General features: G+C 37.1%; 1 protein-coding gene across 9 annotated transcripts in view; it reads right to left on the minus strand.

Moving 5' to 3' along the window:
* ZNF438 (zinc finger protein 438) overlaps window positions 1-19,442 on the minus strand; it is a 177,448-nt gene that overhangs the window by 75,264 nt on the left and 82,742 nt on the right. For 8 of the 9 annotated variants that reach the window (XM_036099625.2, XM_078075331.1, XM_078075326.1 and 5 more), the window contains one exon: window positions 12,983-13,060. The exons of the other annotated variant lie outside the window; for it this stretch is intronic. The gene's annotated coding sequence lies outside the window, so the exon portion shown is untranslated. The remainder of the gene's footprint in view (window positions 1-12,982; window positions 13,061-19,442) is intronic. 9 annotated transcript variants of the gene reach the window in all.

Consider the following 19,442-nt stretch of genomic DNA (forward strand, 5'->3'; position numbering starts at 1 on the left):
TCATTTCTAATCTCCATGACCTCACTATTTTTCTATACAATCTCTTTTCTCTTACACTCCTTTCAATTATGTTTTCATTTCTTTGGTAGCTTTGTTTTTTTCTTCAACTTCTTTCCTGAGTTCTGCTTCTAATTTTATAATTAAGTTTACTTATAATTAATTTATAAGTTATAGTTTAGCCATTTCCCATTTTGTGTATGATGTGAGACAGGAATCTAGTATTATTCTCTTTCGAAAATCTGAGCAATCTCTTACCTCAGCACCATACACTGAAAAATCTATCCATCTCTCTCTCCAGTGGTCTACAATACCAGTTTTGTCATAAATCTAAGTTCTGTATATAAATAGATCTGTTTCTGAATTCTCTATTCTTTCCACTGACCAACATGTATATCCTTACACTGGTTTAAATTAGTTCTATATTAAATCACTACATAAGGCAGGAAAAACACTGTTCTTCAGGAGTGTCTTTGCAATTTTTGGACCATCATTTAAAAAAAATTATACCAATATTTTATTGACTGACTTTTTAATATATGTTCTATAGAATTCGTCTAATGTCTTTTTTCACATCTGTGAACATAGTCACATGACATTTTCTTTTTTTTCATTTATTTTTATTAAGTTTTTATTTTAATTCCAGTATAGTTAGCATAGCATTATATTAATTTCAGTTGTACAATATAGTGATTCAACAATTGCATTTATCACCCAGTGCTCATCACAACAAGCGGTCTCCTTAATCCCCACCACCTATCACCTATCATCATCCATCACCCTCTGGTAATCATCAGTTTGTTCTCTATAGCTAAGAGTCTGTTTCTTGCTTTGTCTCTCTCTCTTTTTTTTCCTTTGTTCATTTGTTTTTTTCCTTAAATTCTATATATGAGTGAAATCACGTGGTATTTGTCTCTTATTTCACTTAGAATTATACTCTCTAGCTCCAACCATGTTGTTGCAAATGGCAAGATTTCACACTTCTTATGGCTGAGTAATATTCCACTATATACATATATATACCTGGAGCTAAGGTATATGTATATAGTGAAATATTTTATATACATGTGTATATATATAATATATACAATGGAATATTGTTATATAATATATATAATAATGGAATATTATATATATATATATACACATATATATGGATGCGTTTTATATATATATATATATAAAGTGCATCTTCTTTATCCATTTATCTATTGATGTATGCTTCCATAATCTGGCTATCATAAATAATGCTGCAATAAATGTATGGGTGCATATATCCTTGTGAATTAGTGTTTTTGTATTTTTTGGGTAAATACCCAGTAGTGCAATTACTGGATTGTAGGGTAGTTCTATTTTTAACTTTTTGAGGAACCTCCATACTATTTTCCACAGTGGCCGCACCAGTTTGTATTCCCACCAACAGTGCACAAGGGTTCCTTTTTCTTCACATCCCCACCAGCACTTGTTGTTTCTTGTGTTGTTGATTTTAGCCATCCTGACAGGTCTGAGGTAATATCTCATTGTAGTGTTGATTTGCATCATTTCCCTGATAATGAGTGATGGTGAGTATCTTTTCATATGTGTGCAGGACCACTCCTCTTCATATAAATCCAAAATTATAATGTTAGTCTTCACCAAAATAACAACAATAATAACAATAATAATCAGTAGTAGTAGTAGTAGTAGTAGTAGTAGTAATATTAAAACCCCCCAGATCTGTTAGGAATTTGATTCTAAGTGCATTAAGAGAATTAACATCTTTGCAACATTTAGTCTCCCAATATATTAATACAGCATTTCTCTCCATTTAATTGGATCATAGTTAATGTTCAACAGAAGTTTATAACTTTCTCAGTAAAGGTCATAGACATTGTTAGATTTATCCAAATGTCATTTATATTGTGTTCTATATTTCATTCTATATTGTAAATTGTGTAGTTTTAAAATTACATTTACTATAGTAACTTCACTGTGGAGAAACCTGGCAGACACCACCTTAACCAAGTGGTCCAGGTTAACATTACCAATAATGTTACGTTGTATGATATGATAAAATCATGAGGTCCATTCTACCAAAGACTTCACTACTACTCTTCAAAAGTGTCAGGGCTCTGAAAAGAAAAGAGCAAGGAATAGCTGCAAATTGGGGTAAAGAGATATAGCTACCCAGACTTGATCCTGAAACAGAAAAAGGGTATCAGTAGAAAAACTGAGAAAATCTGAATAAAGGCATAGCGAGGTAACATTATTGTACCAATGTCAATTTCTTAGTTTTGAAAAAAAAAATCCCATGGCCACATGGGATGTTAATAATTTCAGAATACAATGTTCTTAAAATCATATTCTCTGGTTTTTGTTGTCATTTCTGGTCTATAGAAATGTAACTGGCCCACTTATACTGCTTTGGTATCCAAAACCCTTGCTAAACTCTCCAGTTAATTCTAGCAATTCAGCTGTAGAGTTCTGGAAATTTTCTACATAGACAATTACACCAATTTGCCAATTTGTTTTTCTTCCTTTCCATTCCTACACCTTTTCTTTTATGATTGTCTCCCCCCTCCCCCACTGCCCATCTTATTCTACTGGCTAGCATCTCCGGTAAGATCTCTATTCTAACCTATATTGAATATAAATGGTGGTATCAGGGATCTTTATCTTTTAAGACTTAAATTATCTCCTCTGACATGGCTGTAGCAACATTTTTTTCTAGATATGTCTCCTGTGGCAAGGGAAATATAAGCAAAAATGAATTATTGAGACTATATCAAAATAAAAAACTTCTGCACAGTGAAGGAAACAATCAACAAAAGTAAAAGACAATCTACTAAATGGGAGACGATATTTGCAAATGACATATCCAATAATGGGTTAGCATCCAAAATATATAAAGAACTTACACAACTCAACACTCAAAACCCAAATAACCCAATTAAACAATGGGCAGAAGACATGAACGGACATTTCTCCAAAGAAGATATCCAGATGTAGCTAAGAGACACATGAAAAGATACTCAACATCACTCATTATTGGGGAAATGCAAATCAGAACCACAATTAGGTATCACTTTACACCTGTCATAATAGCTAAACTCAAAAACACAAGAAGTAACACGTGTTGGCAAGGATGTGGAGAAAAAGGGACCCTCGTGCACTGTTGGTGGGAATACAAACTGGTGCAGCCACTGTGGAAAACAGTATGGAGGTTCCTCAAAAAATTAAAAATGGAACTACCCTACGATCCAGTAATTGTACTACTGGATATTTACCCCAAAAATACAAAAACACTAATTTGAAAGGACACATGTACCCCTATGTTTATTGCAGCATTATTTACAAGAGCCAAGTTATGGAAGTAACCCAAATGTCCATCAATAGATGAGTGGATAAAGAAGTGACATATCTCACACACACACACACAGACACACAGGAATATTATTCAGCTGTCAAAGGGAATGAAATCTTGCCATTTGCAACAACATGGATGGAGCTAGAGAATATAATGCTAAGCAAAGTCAGTCAGTCAGAGAAACAAATACCATGTGATTTCACTCAGATTTGGAAAGAAGCAAAACAAAGGAATAAAAAGAGAGACAATCCAAGAAACAGACTTTTAGCTATAGAGGACTGATGGTTTCCGGAGGGGAGATGAGTGGGGGAATGGATGAAATAGGTGATGGGGATTAAAGGGTACACTTATCTTGACGAGCACTGAGTCATGTATATAGAATTGTTGAATCACTGTATTGTATACATGAAACATATTAATATAACACTGTATGTTAACCATACTGGAATTAAAATAAAAAACTTTAAAAAAAGACTTATCTCTGTGATGGCCAGAGATAATCTTAATTTCATCAGAATAATCTAAAAAGCAGTTAGTTGCTTTTACTTTGAACATTCCCACAGAGATAGCAATATCATTGTGATTTTTCTTTTTTTGTTTTAAATACTGAAATGTTTTTTCAAAAGGCATGAAAGAGTATAACACAAAGAAAAGGAAGTAACATGAAGACAAAAAAGAAAAGCAATATAAAAGCTGTGCCATTAACCATGTTAACCTGTAGACAATTAACACTGTCCAAACTCTACCTTCCCCCTGTGTCACAGTGTGGAGCTGTCACTGAGAAGTGGCTGCCTAGCCTATATGTAGAGTCGACATTTCCAAACCTTCCCTCGCCCATTATACCAGGTGTGGCCTTGTGCATAGTTTTCCCCAGAAGGATGTCAGTGCAAGTGGCGGACTGTCAGTTCTCAGGTTCAACCTGAACTTTTCAGACGCACGTGAGGTGTGTTCCTGCTCTTTCCCCAACTGCTGGAGGACTCAAAGGCCCACGTTACAGAAAGTCAGCTATCAATCAGGAATGCCTTCAATACACTGGTTATTAGCAATAAATACATTTTACTTAGGTTTAGTCTATCATATTTTTTGGAGTCCATTTATTACAGCAGGTAGTTTTCACTAACATGAAAAATGTATCTTTAAGTGGGGTATAGACCAAACACAAAATCTAAAATACATGGCAACTGCTTAGCAGCCAAGCAGCAGGAAATAAAGAAACTGAGTAAAGGATGGGAAGATAGTTATGTCATGTAGTCACAAAAACGTAATAAAAATATTATTTGCCAAAAGGAAACTGTGATAGAAATAAAAAAGTGGTTGCCTCCAGGGGAGAAAAGCAGTGAATTAACTGGAAAACAGCATACATCTGGGGTAATAGAAGTGTTCTATACCTTATTCGGGGCAGTGGTTTTTACAGATGTATACAGCTGTCAAAACTCACTGAACTGAATGCTTAAGAGCTGTGTGTTTACTGTATGTAAATTATGCCTCAATTTTTTTTTTTAAATGCCTGAGATAGCTTCAAAGGCACAATGGTGTCTGCCAAGTGTACAGCTGTAGGGTAAAGGAGATGGAAAACAGAATACTAGAATAACAGTATTACTTGCTGCTTTTCTTGAGAATTTACAAGCAAGGAATGTAAACAGGCAAGAACTAACAGACTGGAGAGCAGAAATGAGAGGGAACAGAGAATCCAGAAATTTGGGGGCCCCAAGGGTTAGAAACGCTGACTGCTTCTGGATTTCACACAGTAAGAGAGAAGGGCAAAAAGCTGTGAGCAAAAATGTCCGTTAGGTTTTCTCAGGTAAACAGAGGGAAGTCAGCCTTACTGCAGATCAGGTTAAGTATGTTACTTCCCATGAAACCTATTTCAGATGGCCATATTGACAGCACCCAGAAAGATAAGAGAGGGAAGAACAGAAGTAAGGAAGCAAAGAAATAAAATAGGCTGGGATTTTTTTGGTGTGCTTTTTGGTTAGAGTTACCATATAATTTATTGTCCAAACTGGGACAGTTTTGAGAGTGAAAGAGGGAATTATTACTTGCCATGCATAAGAGATATATATAAACTATGACTCCCTCTGCCTGACTGGGACATGTAGTCACTCTATTACTAGCACATGGAATTAACTACAAAACGATAGATGAGGGCCAAATTAAGTTTCAGAGGGAATAACATTGACAAAAAACCCATAACCCTTGCCTATAAGCCTTTCACCCTTCAAACAATGCTCACACAGCCAAAACTGCAGGGACAAAAAGAAAGAAAGAAAGAAAGGTTACATAACCTCCAAGGACGACATATTCCCCAATGTCCACATAAGTTGACCTTGGAGGAAAATAAACAAGGAAGAACCTTCGGGAAGGCAGAATTATGTCCTACAGAATAGTGAACAATGGAATTCCTTCTAGAGAGGAGAAGGACCAGAGTCTAATCAAGGGATATCTTCTATCCTAAGCAAAAATTCTTGCCATCTCCTTTTTTTGTCACTGTCAATATTCCTAATTCTAAATGTTCCCCCAGCTTTTGGAAATTAAACATAAACTTATAATTTGCTAACTGGGCCCAATGCAATAAATTATGGGCATTGCACATAGCATGATGGTGGTGAGAATAAATCCAAAAAGTCTTTTACAAAGATCACTGAACTGACTGCCAGGAGGCCATGATTCTCTTCTAACCTTCATTATTAGCTGTGTGAACCTGGATAAATCATGATTTCTCAGGACTTTAGTTCCCTCACTCAGAAAGTAAATAAGAGGATGCCTTCCGGTTCTAATAAATCTAATTTAAAGTTCCTGACCTCACTGAACCAAAAGAACTACAAAATCCTCTATGAAATGTCATTACCTAGAGAATACATAATAAACTAGTTGGTCTGGTTTTATAGCAAAAGCAACTCAGCACAATTCTAAAAAGTTATATTGGCAAGAAAAATCCTGGCACTCTTTCATTTCTTGATTTTTCTGTATTATTTTGGTTTCATTACAGTACATTAAGGAATAAAATAGAACTTTTTTTTTAAAACTGGAAAAGACAATTACCTTCCATTTCATTAGGCTTTAGAAACTAATCCAAAAAGAAAGAGGAAACTGCACTGCACCTAAAAATTTCAATTCTTTTATAGTATATACAGACTAAAAGTTAGAATATTTTAAAAATAAAAATGCAATTTGGAGTAACTTTTAATCTAAAGATACCATAATAAAATATTTTATAAGTTATATAGTCAATAATAATAGTCACTGAATCCTAAAAACATTATTTTTTCAAATAATTAAAATTTGAAAAATATATCTGCTAAATTTCAACTTTTGATGCCCCTTCTAATTTTCAGAAGAAAATCCAATTCAGGACTTTGTCTTCCTCATTGAGAGAAGACAAAAACTAATATTCTACATGATACTTTATTAATCATAATTATTTAGCTTTATACATGTATAAAAATAAGAGCCAAACATTTTAAGAGAGTAAGGCCCAAACTTTGTCACTTGAAATCACTAGATGCTGGCACAAAGAAAAAATGGCAAATATTTTGCAAGTCCTGCTATCACATACCCTAGTATTATCAGTGAGTTTCTAACACAATCACAGTTATTGATTGTCACTGATTATAAAATTATGGATAGATGTTGGACTACTATATAAAACAAGAAATATCAACTCCGTTGTATCTGGAGAAAAGTTCACACTAATACTCTTGGGTGAATTAGTGAATCAAAAAAAGAAAAACAAGAATAAGTACCATGAACATACCTCGAATCTCTGAAAGAAAAATTTACAGGTATACATCAGATTATACAAAAATTTAAGTCTAAATGATGGGAAGTTATAAGTGAAATATTTTTTAAAAACCATTTAAGGAAACTATTTAGAGATATTTGACAATAACTCTCAGGTAAAGGAAGACATGCTTTTGTTATGAAAGAAATTACCCCTTAAAAAATATACTTCACAGGGTGCCTGGGTGGCTCAGTTAGTTAAGCATCTGACTCATGACTTCAGCTCAGGTCATGATCTCAGGGGGTAGTCTGCTTGAGATTCTCTCTTTCCCTCTCGCTCTACTCCACGGTTCTCTCTCTCTCTCAGATAAATAAATAAATCTTAAAAAAAAAAAAAAACTTCACAAATTTAGATGTTTCCACAGCAGCACTGATGTTGAGAAGTCTCTTGTTTTCTTTTTTTCAAAACACTTTGCATATGACAATTTTTTTTTCTTCTCTGGAAGAAGGCTTATTTTTCCTTCTGTTCTAGAAAATGATCTTATATTATTTCTTGGATGATTCTCTCCCATTTTCTCTTGCATCAGTGAGCTGCTATTGGACCTGCTGGGTTGTGTCGCTAATGATTTCTCCCTCAAATTTATCTTTCAACAGCTCAATGAGTTTCTTTCAGCCTTCAGATTTCTAATTTTTGAGAGTTATTTCCTCTTTTTTATTTTTCCTTTTCTTTAATTCTCCTTTTTAAAAAAGACTATTTTCTATGTAAAATCTCACATTTTCAAAGACAGTAATTATAGTTTCGCCTTCTCTACTAGGTCACAGTATCATACACTTTCTGTGTTCATATTTATGAGAATTACTGATGCCACCCACTTCTTATCAAAAAAAGAGTTGGAATTCTTGTTTCCTATTTCTTTTGTTTTGGATAGATATTTTAATAGGAGAAGGCAGAAAGTTCTTTATATGCCACCTTAAGATCAGAAGTTACAGTTTCTAAGTTAGTTCACATACGATTTGTAATGGTTGAATTTACTATAATTTTGGTCTGCTCGGCACACATTCCCATATCCCTTCTTCTCATTCCTTTGGAGGAAGGCTCCCTCACTCCCTGAGACCCCAAGGGGGCTTTCAGTCACTGGATGATGCACCTCTGTCACAGCACTGGTAAACATGCCCTAGGCTGGTCCACCAGAATACTCCATTCCCTGGGCCACAGTGATTATTCATCACATATGTGGCCAAACAGAGTTGATCCATTTCTTCTCTGAGGCTGATAGCTGGATGGGTGGCCCGACAAGTTCTCTTCCTCTGGGGATTGCTAAACCAGGAAGACAATAGTCTCAGGCTGCTGGTGGTCATTTTAGTGATCATAAGCCTGTCGGCATAATGATGAATAAAGAAACCAGCAGAGCTGAAAAAGGGTCCAGATGAGATCATTTGAGTTCCTGGCTGCAACCATGCCTGAAGCCAGATGCACCTCTGGAAACCATAGTTATATAAACAATTAAGTTCCTTTTATTTTCATAAGCTGGCTTGAGCTGGCTTTCTTTCACTTGCAACCAAAGGAGTCCTGATGAATTCATCATTTAATCAAAATGTTCCAAATTACTAACACTTGAACTATAAAACACTACTTCTTTGCCAAAAATTAAATAGCCTAGCTTTTTGTTAAAATAAAATCACAATCATAAATAACATATACAGTTGTCTCTTTTATTTGAGTATTCTCATGTTTTCAGGGTAGCAGTATCTTTGAGAATGAGGCATATATACTTTGTAGTATTACAAACCGTATAGCCACTAAACTACAGAATAATTTTCTTCCAGGTACTTCAAAAAGTCTTGTCATTTCTTAAACCCTTCTCTATCAGAGCTCTCACGTTTTAATAAAACTCAAGTTGCATGGTTATCTTACATAAAGGCTATGTGGAAAAAGAAAATAATAGATCTCAAAATATTTGTTCCATTAGAAGGAAAAGTTTGGTTTACATTCAAAAAATTATTCAGCCTCAATCTCTGACCCAGAGACTGGAAACAAAGATATTTTCAACCCAAGTATTTGTGAGAAGGAGGGAGACAGTGATAACATGCTTCCAAGGAGATAGGTAGGAATGCTTAGAAGTCATGTGTTCCTTGGATGCTCTCCCTGGAGTAACTTTCCTATTATTATGCATAGGCCATGCGCTCGCCAATCCAATGGTCAATGTCTAAGCTTCTGGGTTTGAAGATCTTGCCTGGGTCTCAGACCTACTACCACAAAATTTAAGCAATTAGCAAATCTGATGCTAAAAATATTAAAATGCATAACGTGATTTAGAATATTTCTTCAAATTTCAACTTAATGCTAGGGAATTATGTGCCAATAGCTGTCTTATATTTGTGACTCCAGCTCTTGGCACAATCCTGCAGAACTGGGGTTGTGTTATTGCATATGTGGGTGGTTATTAAATGCTTTATAATGATTATGTTAAAGGTCATATTCCTCATACACATAACTTCACTTACTATTATGAGTTAGATGTGTACATGAGTAGACAATGGTCTCCTTCCATTAAATGCAAACTGGCTGAAATTACTGTTTAAGTTGCCAGGTTGTAAGAGAGAAGAGATCAAATTAATGAGGGTGAAGTTGTATAATCAGTTTATAAAACAAATCATGCTGAGGTCAAGGCTGACATCGCCAACTCCCACTCATCTAAGTAACCTTAAAAATGTGACCTTCTCTATTTTCCCGCCACCATTGCTCTAATTCAAGCTGTTTCTTATTTCTCTTCCATTCACATGCAGTTGTGAATCATTTATCTTGGCAAACATGAATTCCATCATGTCACCCAGCTCAGAAACCTCTGAGGGCTTCCCACTGCTTGAGACACACAGGCCCAACTCCTCAGCAAGGCATTCAGGGCTCTCCTAAATTTGACCCATCCTTCTAATTCAGTGGTTCTCAACCACTAGGGGAGCTTTGAAAGATAAACAGGTTTATACCTTGTGCCCCAGAAATTCTATTTATTAGTTCTGGGGTAAGATCTAGGGACTTGTATTTTCAAAAATTTCTCTAGATGACTTTTATTCACTGCCAGCGTTGAACCACCGGTGTAATTTTCTCACCTATTATTTCACCCAACATGAACAAACCTTCTGTTCCAGCCAGTAATGCTGATTTGTTTGTTTGTATCTCTAGTTCTCCTTTCATGCTGTTAATCCAACCTGGAATGTCATTTCCTCTCCTAGCTCTTTATTTAAATTTAAATCTCTACCATTCCTCTAAGACTAACTGAAATCCCACCACCATCTTTACAACCATTGTGAATCATAATAATATTGCCATTCTGATAACCCCAAGAGCATTTGTTACCTTCATGAAGTACTTTATGGCAATTAATAACATATTGTTTGCACTGTGAGTGTTTTTTCATACTTCACTCCCTGTATTCCTGGCTCCTGGAGGGAAAGTAAACTTTTCATAATATCTTTGGTTCTCATTCCCTAGCCCCTTGAACCTATGAAAGCATTAAACATAAAGCAGACATTCACTCATGTGCTCAAAGCTTATGATGACTAAACAAATTAAAGTCTCTAAAATTTATGATGTGTATATAACAACATAAGTTATCAACCTTCAGCGTTGTTTATGCACACACTGATGAGTTTTTCATGGGCAGCATCACTACGCCCATGTAGAAATGATAATCACTAGTCCACAAAACCTGATATGATGTCAAACATAGGGTTGGTTGATGCCTAATAAATGTGTTTCTCCTACAGACAGAAGTATTTTCCGTATTTATGTATTCAATTCCCGTAAGTTCACAGAACAACAGAAAGGAAGAAGTAGTAAAACAGTTCTAATCTGTCAATACCTGACTTAAAATGACCCACCCATGTGATAAAACAGTTGAAGACTCAAGACAGAATCAGGGGGCGCCCGGGTGGCTCAGTTGGTTAAGCAACTGCCTTCAGCTCAGGTCATGATCCCAGGGTCCTGGAATCAAGCCCCGCATCGGGCTCCCTGCTCGGCCGGAAGCCTGCTTCTTCCTCTCCCACTCCCCCTGCTTGTGTTCCCTCTCACGCTGTCTCTCTCTCTCTCCCTGTCAATTAAATAAATAAATAAAATCTTAAGAAAAAAAAAAAACACAGAATCAGGATAGCTGATTACTATCCTCATCTACTGCAAGGAGGACCAGAAGAGCAAGTGTTCCCTTGCCCTCAATTTAGAAGACATAAGAGTATCAATAACCTATGGTAAATGTCTCTTATGCAAATACTGAAAACCAAAAACTACTGGCAGGAGAGCATCCAATATGCCGAGCAGTGCCAGAGCTCCAGCTCAGGCTTTCCTCTTGCTCAAGCTGCCCAGAAAGGTACTATTCTGCTTCTAGGGCACGGGAGATGTAATTCCACTCTCAGAGCTAGAATTTCTCTACAAAACAGTGTCATGCATGATGACTTCCTGTAGTTCAAGTAGCACTGGTACTTATGAGTTAAATAGTCTTGGGAGGACTCACTGAGAACCAAACCACTATTTATAACATTGTTTTTTTAGGAAAATGTTTTCTCCATTCCAAACAACAGAATTAGATATGAACTTTTGGAATCCAATTTATTTCATAGATTCAGAACTGACTGTATCTTGTTAATTACACCATGGTTAGTATTTTCCTAGGATAAGATGGCAGTGTGGAGGCTTGCCAGGAGTGCGTAACAGGAATGAAGAATTGCCATGAACATGGACCATATGTGACTATAAGGATGAAAGACAGAGAGGACGATGAAAAAAAAATCCAGGCACATTATTAATTTATTAAGCAAATATTTACTGAGCACTACTGAGGCTATGCTGAATGCTGGGAGAGACAAAAATTACTCAGACAAGAAGTTTGATTCTATAGTCCTTACAACCTAAGATGGGAGATAAGTAAACACAAATAATAAAGGTGCCTGGTAAAATGTGCTATGATAATGATAAAAACAAAATATTAGATGAAGTCAGCAGAGAAAGCTAGTGGTTCAACTGGAGCAATCAGGGAAAGCTCCATGGATGAGCTTGCACCTGGCTGAGCCTTCAGGGTTTGCACAAGATTTCAATAAGCAGAGGACACAGTGAGGGCGAAGGAGAGAACATCATAGAAAAAAACATCAAGAAATACAGTACACATCAGGCCATGGAAGCATGAAAAATGATGAGAATTCAGAGAAGAGGAAAGAGTCCAGTTGGCTAAGGTGATGGATATTTTTAGGAGCTGGGTAGAGGGCTTTGAATACCAGGCAATGGAACATGGACTTTATCCAATGGTGAGTGGGCAGCCATTAAAGTGTTTTAAAAGTATTAGAGTTCTATATGCTGATCTATCCAGCAGTGGAATACAGGATGGAGGAAGAGTGAATGAAGACAGAAGACCATTAGAGATAATTATATTAGTCGAAGTTGGTTAAGATGACCTTTCAAAGCTAAGTTTTTGAATAAATAAACATTTAAGGTTCAAGTACTAGTTCATTATTAAATATCTCCCTCCAATAATCACAAACATATAAATCATTTAGAAAAGCCATACAAAGCCTTAAAAATCTGAAAAACATAGTATTAGCTATAATGGAAAAACCACCTTTAAAAATATTAAGTTTGGCATACAGTCAGGACCTGATGACTAGGCTTAATGCAAAATAAAGGAGGATTTTGAGGTGTTAATCGCATTTTAAAAATAATACCAAGAGTTTAAATATTACATTTTTAATAAGCATATGAAATTTACTAAGAAATCATCTTTCTACTATTTTCCAAGACCAATGATGCAATATATAAGGTGACTCTAAGATATTCTGAGAAATTTGAGTTGAGAAAGTGTCAGAGGTACTGGACTTAATTCTTTACATGTTAAATCAATTTTAAGCTGGCATTAAAATGGATACGAGGAGACTTACTTGAAGTGATTTGACTTAGCAAATGTCTTCTAAACTTCAAATTTTCAGTATTGGATGAAACACAGCATTCATCTTTATCTGAAAATAAATGTAATGGAAGTAATGAAATTGAAAGAATTGATAGGTAGCTTATAGAAGCCAATTATATGATTACACCTTAAAGACCACAAGAGAGTTATATGAGGTCCTATAAAACTGACATAACTTATACTATGTATAATTTAAGAACGTAAGATAAAAATCTCAAGCTATGCCCAAAGACTTCTAAAATAGGAAATATAATACATTCCCTTCATATATTTTTGTCAATCTCCTCAAAATTCTGAAAAATACATTATTAGATATTCAAGCCTGATTCACACTGAATTCTTTAATTTAGCCAATAATCAAGCCCTCTTTGGTTCTAATATCATGGAGAGCAGGGAAAGATGAAGTTGCATAAGAGACAGTTTCTGTCCTCAAGAAACCCACACACTACACAAGGAGACAAACATGAACAACTCCGTATCAAGGCAGATAATAATAAGCGTACAAGTGGTACGAAGTGTATGGGATTGTGGAGAGGGTTAATTACTACAGGAAAAATGTGGAAAGGTTGTGTTATGGACTGAATTGTAGCCCCCTGAAGTTCATGTAGTAACTCCCTAATCTCCAGTACCTCAGAACGTGACTTATTTGAAGATAAGGCCCTTAGAAAGGTAATTAAGTTAAAATCAGGCTGTTAAAGTGGGCCCTAATACAATCTGACTACTGTCTTGCAAGAAGAGATTAGGACACACAGAGAGGCACCAGGGATGTGCACACACAGTAGAAAGACCATGTGAGGACACAGCAAGATGATCATCTGCAAGCCAAGAGAGAAGCCTCAGAAGAAATCAAACCTGTGGACACCTTGATCTTGGATGTCTAGCTTCTAAAACAGCAAATAAATTTCTGTTAAGTCATCCAGTCTGTACTGTTTTGTTTTGCAGTCCTAGCAAACTAACATACCCTGTAGAGGTAATAATCAGATAAAGGTAAGGGTTGGAAACAACATTCAAAGAAGAAACAAAAATTATTTTAGGCATACAGGCCAAAATGTACAGTGTGAAATAAGTCACTATACTTCCATAATACGAGTATAGTTTGGGGAGAAGGAAGAGAAGAGATAAGTGAGAATGGGAGTGGAGGGGAGAAGAGAGGGAGGTGAAGAAGGGGACTGATAGGCCAACAGATAGATAAGGACTAGAACTTGGGGTTCAGGTCATACTGTAAAAGGGCCTGAATACTGCATTCAGTATATGGGCTTTTATTTTATACATAAAAGGAGCCATCAATGGTTTTCAGTAGAAAATGTGTTTGAATTTGTATTTTGGAATGATGGCTCTGGTTTTGGAGCATGAGTTACTATGAAAAGATCCCCAAGGCAGTGAGACCTGTTTTGCTACTGCCATAGTCAAAATTAGAAACCAGGGCAATTGCAATGGAAGTAAAACATTAAAAATTCTCTGAAGATGTGCTTGAGAATGACAACCAGAATAACCACCCCATCACTTATGCATGACTGAGAACCGGAAAAACTACCACCATTCAGTTATAGTTACAAATGCAGAGTGTCTTGGGCCCCAACAGGCCTTTCCTTTCAGTTACAACCATACATTGTGTGTATCAAATATCACCTCAAAAAATCAACCAATCCAAAGACTTGCCTCCCTTCTAATATCTGACCCTAGAACTTCAGAGCTCAACATATAATCAGTAAACACCTGAAACTCATTTCCTCAAAAGAGGCACCACTTCAGAATCATCTGTGTGGTCTCTCTTGCTACAGCAAGTCAATAAAACAGTTTGCTTATCTCCTAAAAGGTGTATTTATTTGATAAGGGGGGTTTGCACAAAATATGGATGCCCATCAGTGAAGTCAAGGAAGAAGAGAAAAAGGAAGGAGAGCCTTGTCCCACCTTTTCATGGAAGAAGGAAAATTAAGAACTGAACAGTCACTGATGACCTTAGAAAAAAATTTCAGGAAGGCAATAAAAGAAAGCAAACACTTCCAGTAAGAACTGAAGAGAAAGGAGAAGTGAAATTAACTAGTAAATTTTACTCTTCTAAGAAGGCTGGCATAGTTTGAAAGTGAAGGTGAATCTTTAACAAGGATTTTTGCTGTTGTTACTGTTTCGTTGTTTTGTTTTGTTTTCATTTTTAATGCTAGTAGAAGAAAGACACGGAGAGGGAGAGTGACAAATACAAGAGAAAAAGGGAACAAGAACTCTGGTAGTGTTAGCCATGTTAAAGAGGGAAAACAGTTCCTTCTCTATGATTAGAAATGAAGGAAAGGATGGGTGATAAATATAAAGAAAAATTATTGTGTGTGAGGGGGTAAAGTTGAGGGAGTTAAGATCCAATGGCAAGACCATCTATTGACATAGAGAGGTTGAAAGAGGGAGAGAAAGGAGAGAAAAAGAGACAGTATATGAATGAAGGAATATTTGAATTTAAGAAAGAAAAAAAAATTGCCAGAGGAGTAAGGAAAAGAGAGCGGGCTTTCAGTGTTTGAGATCTAGGAATGCTTCTGGTTGACAGAGCTGAGCAAGTTAAAAAATAATGAGTTCTGAGTATCAGAAACTCAAAAACATGAATTAAGAGCAGATTATAAATCACATAGTGTGGGGTGGAGAGGACAGTTCTAGGTCTGATGCTGACATAATTGAGGAAGTTGGAGCAATGTCCTGTAAATCAAACAATACCAAGACTTAGAAACAGGAGGTGGCAGTGTAAGAGAGGAGAAGGAACTGATGCACAAAGGCGGCACTCTAATCACCGAATTGACAGTGGTCAGCAAAGGAACACATCAACTGTCCTTTAAATCTAAGATGAGATCCATCGAGGGGTGCCTGGGTGGCTCAGTCTGTTAAGCATCTGCCTTTGGCTCAGGTCATGATCCCAAGGTCCTGAGATCGAGCAGGGAATCTGCTTCTTCCCCTCCCTCTGCCCCCACCCCACTCATGCTCACTCTCTCTCATAAATAAATAAAATCTTTTAAAAAATTTAAAAACTAAATTTAGATCCACTGATAGATGAATGTGATGTACTATACACACACACACAGATATATATATAATGGACTATTATTCAGGCATAAAAAATGAAATGTTGCCATTGGATGGATCTAGAAGTTATTGCTAAGTGAAATAAGTCAGTGAGAATAAGACAAATACCACATGATTTCACTAATATGTGGAATTTAAGAAACAAAACAAATGAACAAAGAAAAAAAGAGACAACTTGGGGTGTCTGGGTGGCTCAGTCATTTAAGCGTCTGACTCTTGGTCTCAGCTCAGATCTTGATCTCAGGGTCATAAGTTCAAGCCCGGCGTTGGGCTCCATGCTGGGCGTGGAGCTTTAAAAAAAGAAAAGAAAAGAAAAGAAAAAGGGACGAGCAAACAAAACAAAACAAAAAAACAATCTAAAATATAGAGAACAAAACAGATGGTTAGCAGAGGGGAGATGGGTGGAGGGATGAGTGGTGAAACAGATAAAGGGGATTAAGAGCAGACTTATCTTGATGAACACTAAGTAATGTATATAAGTGTTCAATCATTGTATTGTACACCTGAAACTAATATAACACTGTATCTTAAATATCTAGAATTAGAAAAATTCAGTACTTTTTCTTGAGATGGCCATGCAAAAAAAAAAAAGGACTGTCCACAAAAGCCAGGTTTAAATTTCTAGGGAGGATAGGGAAGAAGAGTTCTAGGGAAAGATCAAAGTTATAAAAACTTGTTCAAAATAGAGCACAGGATCCAGATGACATAAGGAACTGGAAGTAGGCCAGTAGAACTGTGGGTTCCATGAGAAGAAGGTAGGACTGACTCCTTGGAAAAAAGAACATGATAAGAGGGGGGAGGAGCAAGAAGGCAGAGGAGTAGGAGACCTGGATTTCGTCTAGTCCCAGGAATTCAGCTGGATAGGGATCAAACCATTCTGAACACCTACAAACTCAACAGGAGATTGAAGAAAATAGCAACAACTCTCTGAACAGAAAAACGACCACTTTCTAGAAGGTAGGACGTGCGGAGAAGTGAATCCGAGGCAATATTCCGGAGGCTAGACGGCGGGGAAGGGGGCCTCCGTCCGCCGCTTCTGGCAAGTGATAGAGCCTTGGAGCACAAAATCGGAACTTCTGGAAGTTGGCTCTGCTGAGGGACATTGCTCCAGTGGCTAAGCGGGGGGTGGAACTCTCGCGGGGACAGTGTGGTCTCAGGACCCTCGGGGTCACATAAAGACTGGGGGTGCCTGAGTGCGGCAGAGCTCCCAGGAATCGGAGCAGGGAAGCTGGCTGCAGAGACAGAGCCGAGGAGTGGGCTCTCAGCTCGGGGTTGCCATAAAACGTGATCCACAGCACAGTCGGGCCACTGCTCCTCCAGCAGGGACCCAACAAGCGGCAGATCCGGGGAGACTCCCCTTCCTCCCCCGGGAGGAGCGGCATGGGAGCGCACTGCAGGGATCTGCTGGGTTTGGAGACTCCACACGGGGTCAGGTGCCAGAGATAGAAATGCTCGGTCACAGGCCGGGTGCACACGGAGTGCGGCCGGAGACCGGGAAGACGGGGGTGAGTGACTGCTTTTCTCTGGGGGCTCACTGAGGAGCAGGGCCCCGAGTTCTTGGCTCCTCTGGGGCAGAGATTGGGAGGCCGTTTTCACTCTCGGCTTCCAAAGCTGTATGGAAAGCTTGCAGGGAACAAAAGCTCCAGAGAGCAAACCTGAGCAGATTACTCAGCCTGGACCGGCAAGGGAGGGGCAATTCCGCCTCCGGCAAAGATATTTGGGAACCACGGCAAAAGGCCCCTCCCCCAGAAGATCAGCAAGAACAGCCAACCAAGACCAAGTTTACCGATCAATGAGAACGGCAGAACTCCAGCGCTAGGGGAATACTGCACATAGAATCCATGGCTTTTTCCCCATGATTCTTTAGTCTTTCAAAGTTAATTTTCTTAATTTTCTTTTTTTTTTTAATTTTTCTTTCTCCCTTTTTCAACCAACATCTTATCAATCCCTTTTTTAAAAAATCTTTTTTATTTCCCATTTTTGGAGTCATATTCTATCCCTTCACAGTAGTTACCCTTAGTTTTGGTGTATATATATATATATATATATACATATGTTGTATATGTATACATATATACATATGTTTGGTGTGTATATATATATATATATATACATATAAATACATATATATATATATGTTATTCTCTTTAAAATTTTGGGATACAGTTTCTTCTAACACCAAAATATATCCTAAATATCTAGTGTATGGCTTTGTTCTAGTCTCCTGCATGATCACATTCTCTCCCTTTTTTTTTTAATCCTCTTCTTTCTTTTTCCAACCAACTTCTTATCAATTCTTTTTATAAAATCTTTTATCATTTTCATGTTTACAGTCATATTCCATCCCTTCATCATATTTACCCTTATTTTTGTACATATATAAGCTTTTCTTTCTTTAAAATTTTGGGAGGCACTTGCTTCTAACAGACCAAAACATGCCCAGAATCTACTGTGTGGCACTGATCTATGCACCAGCCTGATCATATTTGATCATATTCTGGTTTTTTGTTTGTTTTTATCTTTTTCTTTTTCTTTTTTTTTTTTTTTCCCCCGGTTTCAGGTCTCTTCTGATTTGTTTAGTATAGATTTTTCTGGGGTCGTTTTTACCCTGTTAGCGTTTTGTTCTCTCATTCATCTATGCTCCTCAGGACAAAATGACAAGATGGAAAAAAATCACCTCAAAAAAAAGAACAAGAGGCAGTACTGACTGCCAGGGAACTAATCAATACGGACATTAGTAAGATGTTGGAACTAGAGTTCAGAATGACGATTTTAAAGATACTAGCTGGGCTTGAAAAAAGCATGGAAGGTATTAGAGAAACCCTTTCTGGAGAAATAAAAGAACTAAAATCTAACCAAGTCAAAATCAAAAAGGCTATTAATGAGGTGCAATCAAAAATGGAGGCTCTAACTGCTAGGATAAATGAGGCAGAAGAGAGAATCAGTGATATAGAAGACCAAATGATGGAAAATAAAGAAGCTGAGAAAAAGAGAGATAAACAACTACTGGATCATGAGGGCAGAATTCGAGAGATAAGTGATACCATAAGATGAAACAATATTAGAATACTTGGGATCCCAGAAGAAGAAAGAGAGAGAGGGGCAGAAGGTATATTGGAACAAATTATAGCAGAGAACTTCCCTAATTTGGGGAAAGAAACAGGCATAAAAATCCAGGAGGCACAGAGAAACCCCCCTCAAAAGCAATAAAAATAGGTCAACACCCCGACATCTCATAGTAAAACGTACGAGTCTCAGAGACAAGGAGAAAATCCCGAAAGGAGCTCGGGAGAAGAGATCTGTAACCTACAATGGTAGAAACATTAGATTGGCAACAGACCTATCCACAGAGACCTGGCAGGCCAGAAAGG

This window comes from Halichoerus grypus, chromosome 6, assembly GCF_964656455.1.
Source record: "Halichoerus grypus chromosome 6, mHalGry1.hap1.1, whole genome shotgun sequence".
Lineage (NCBI taxonomy): Eukaryota > Metazoa > Chordata > Mammalia > Carnivora > Phocidae > Halichoerus > Halichoerus grypus.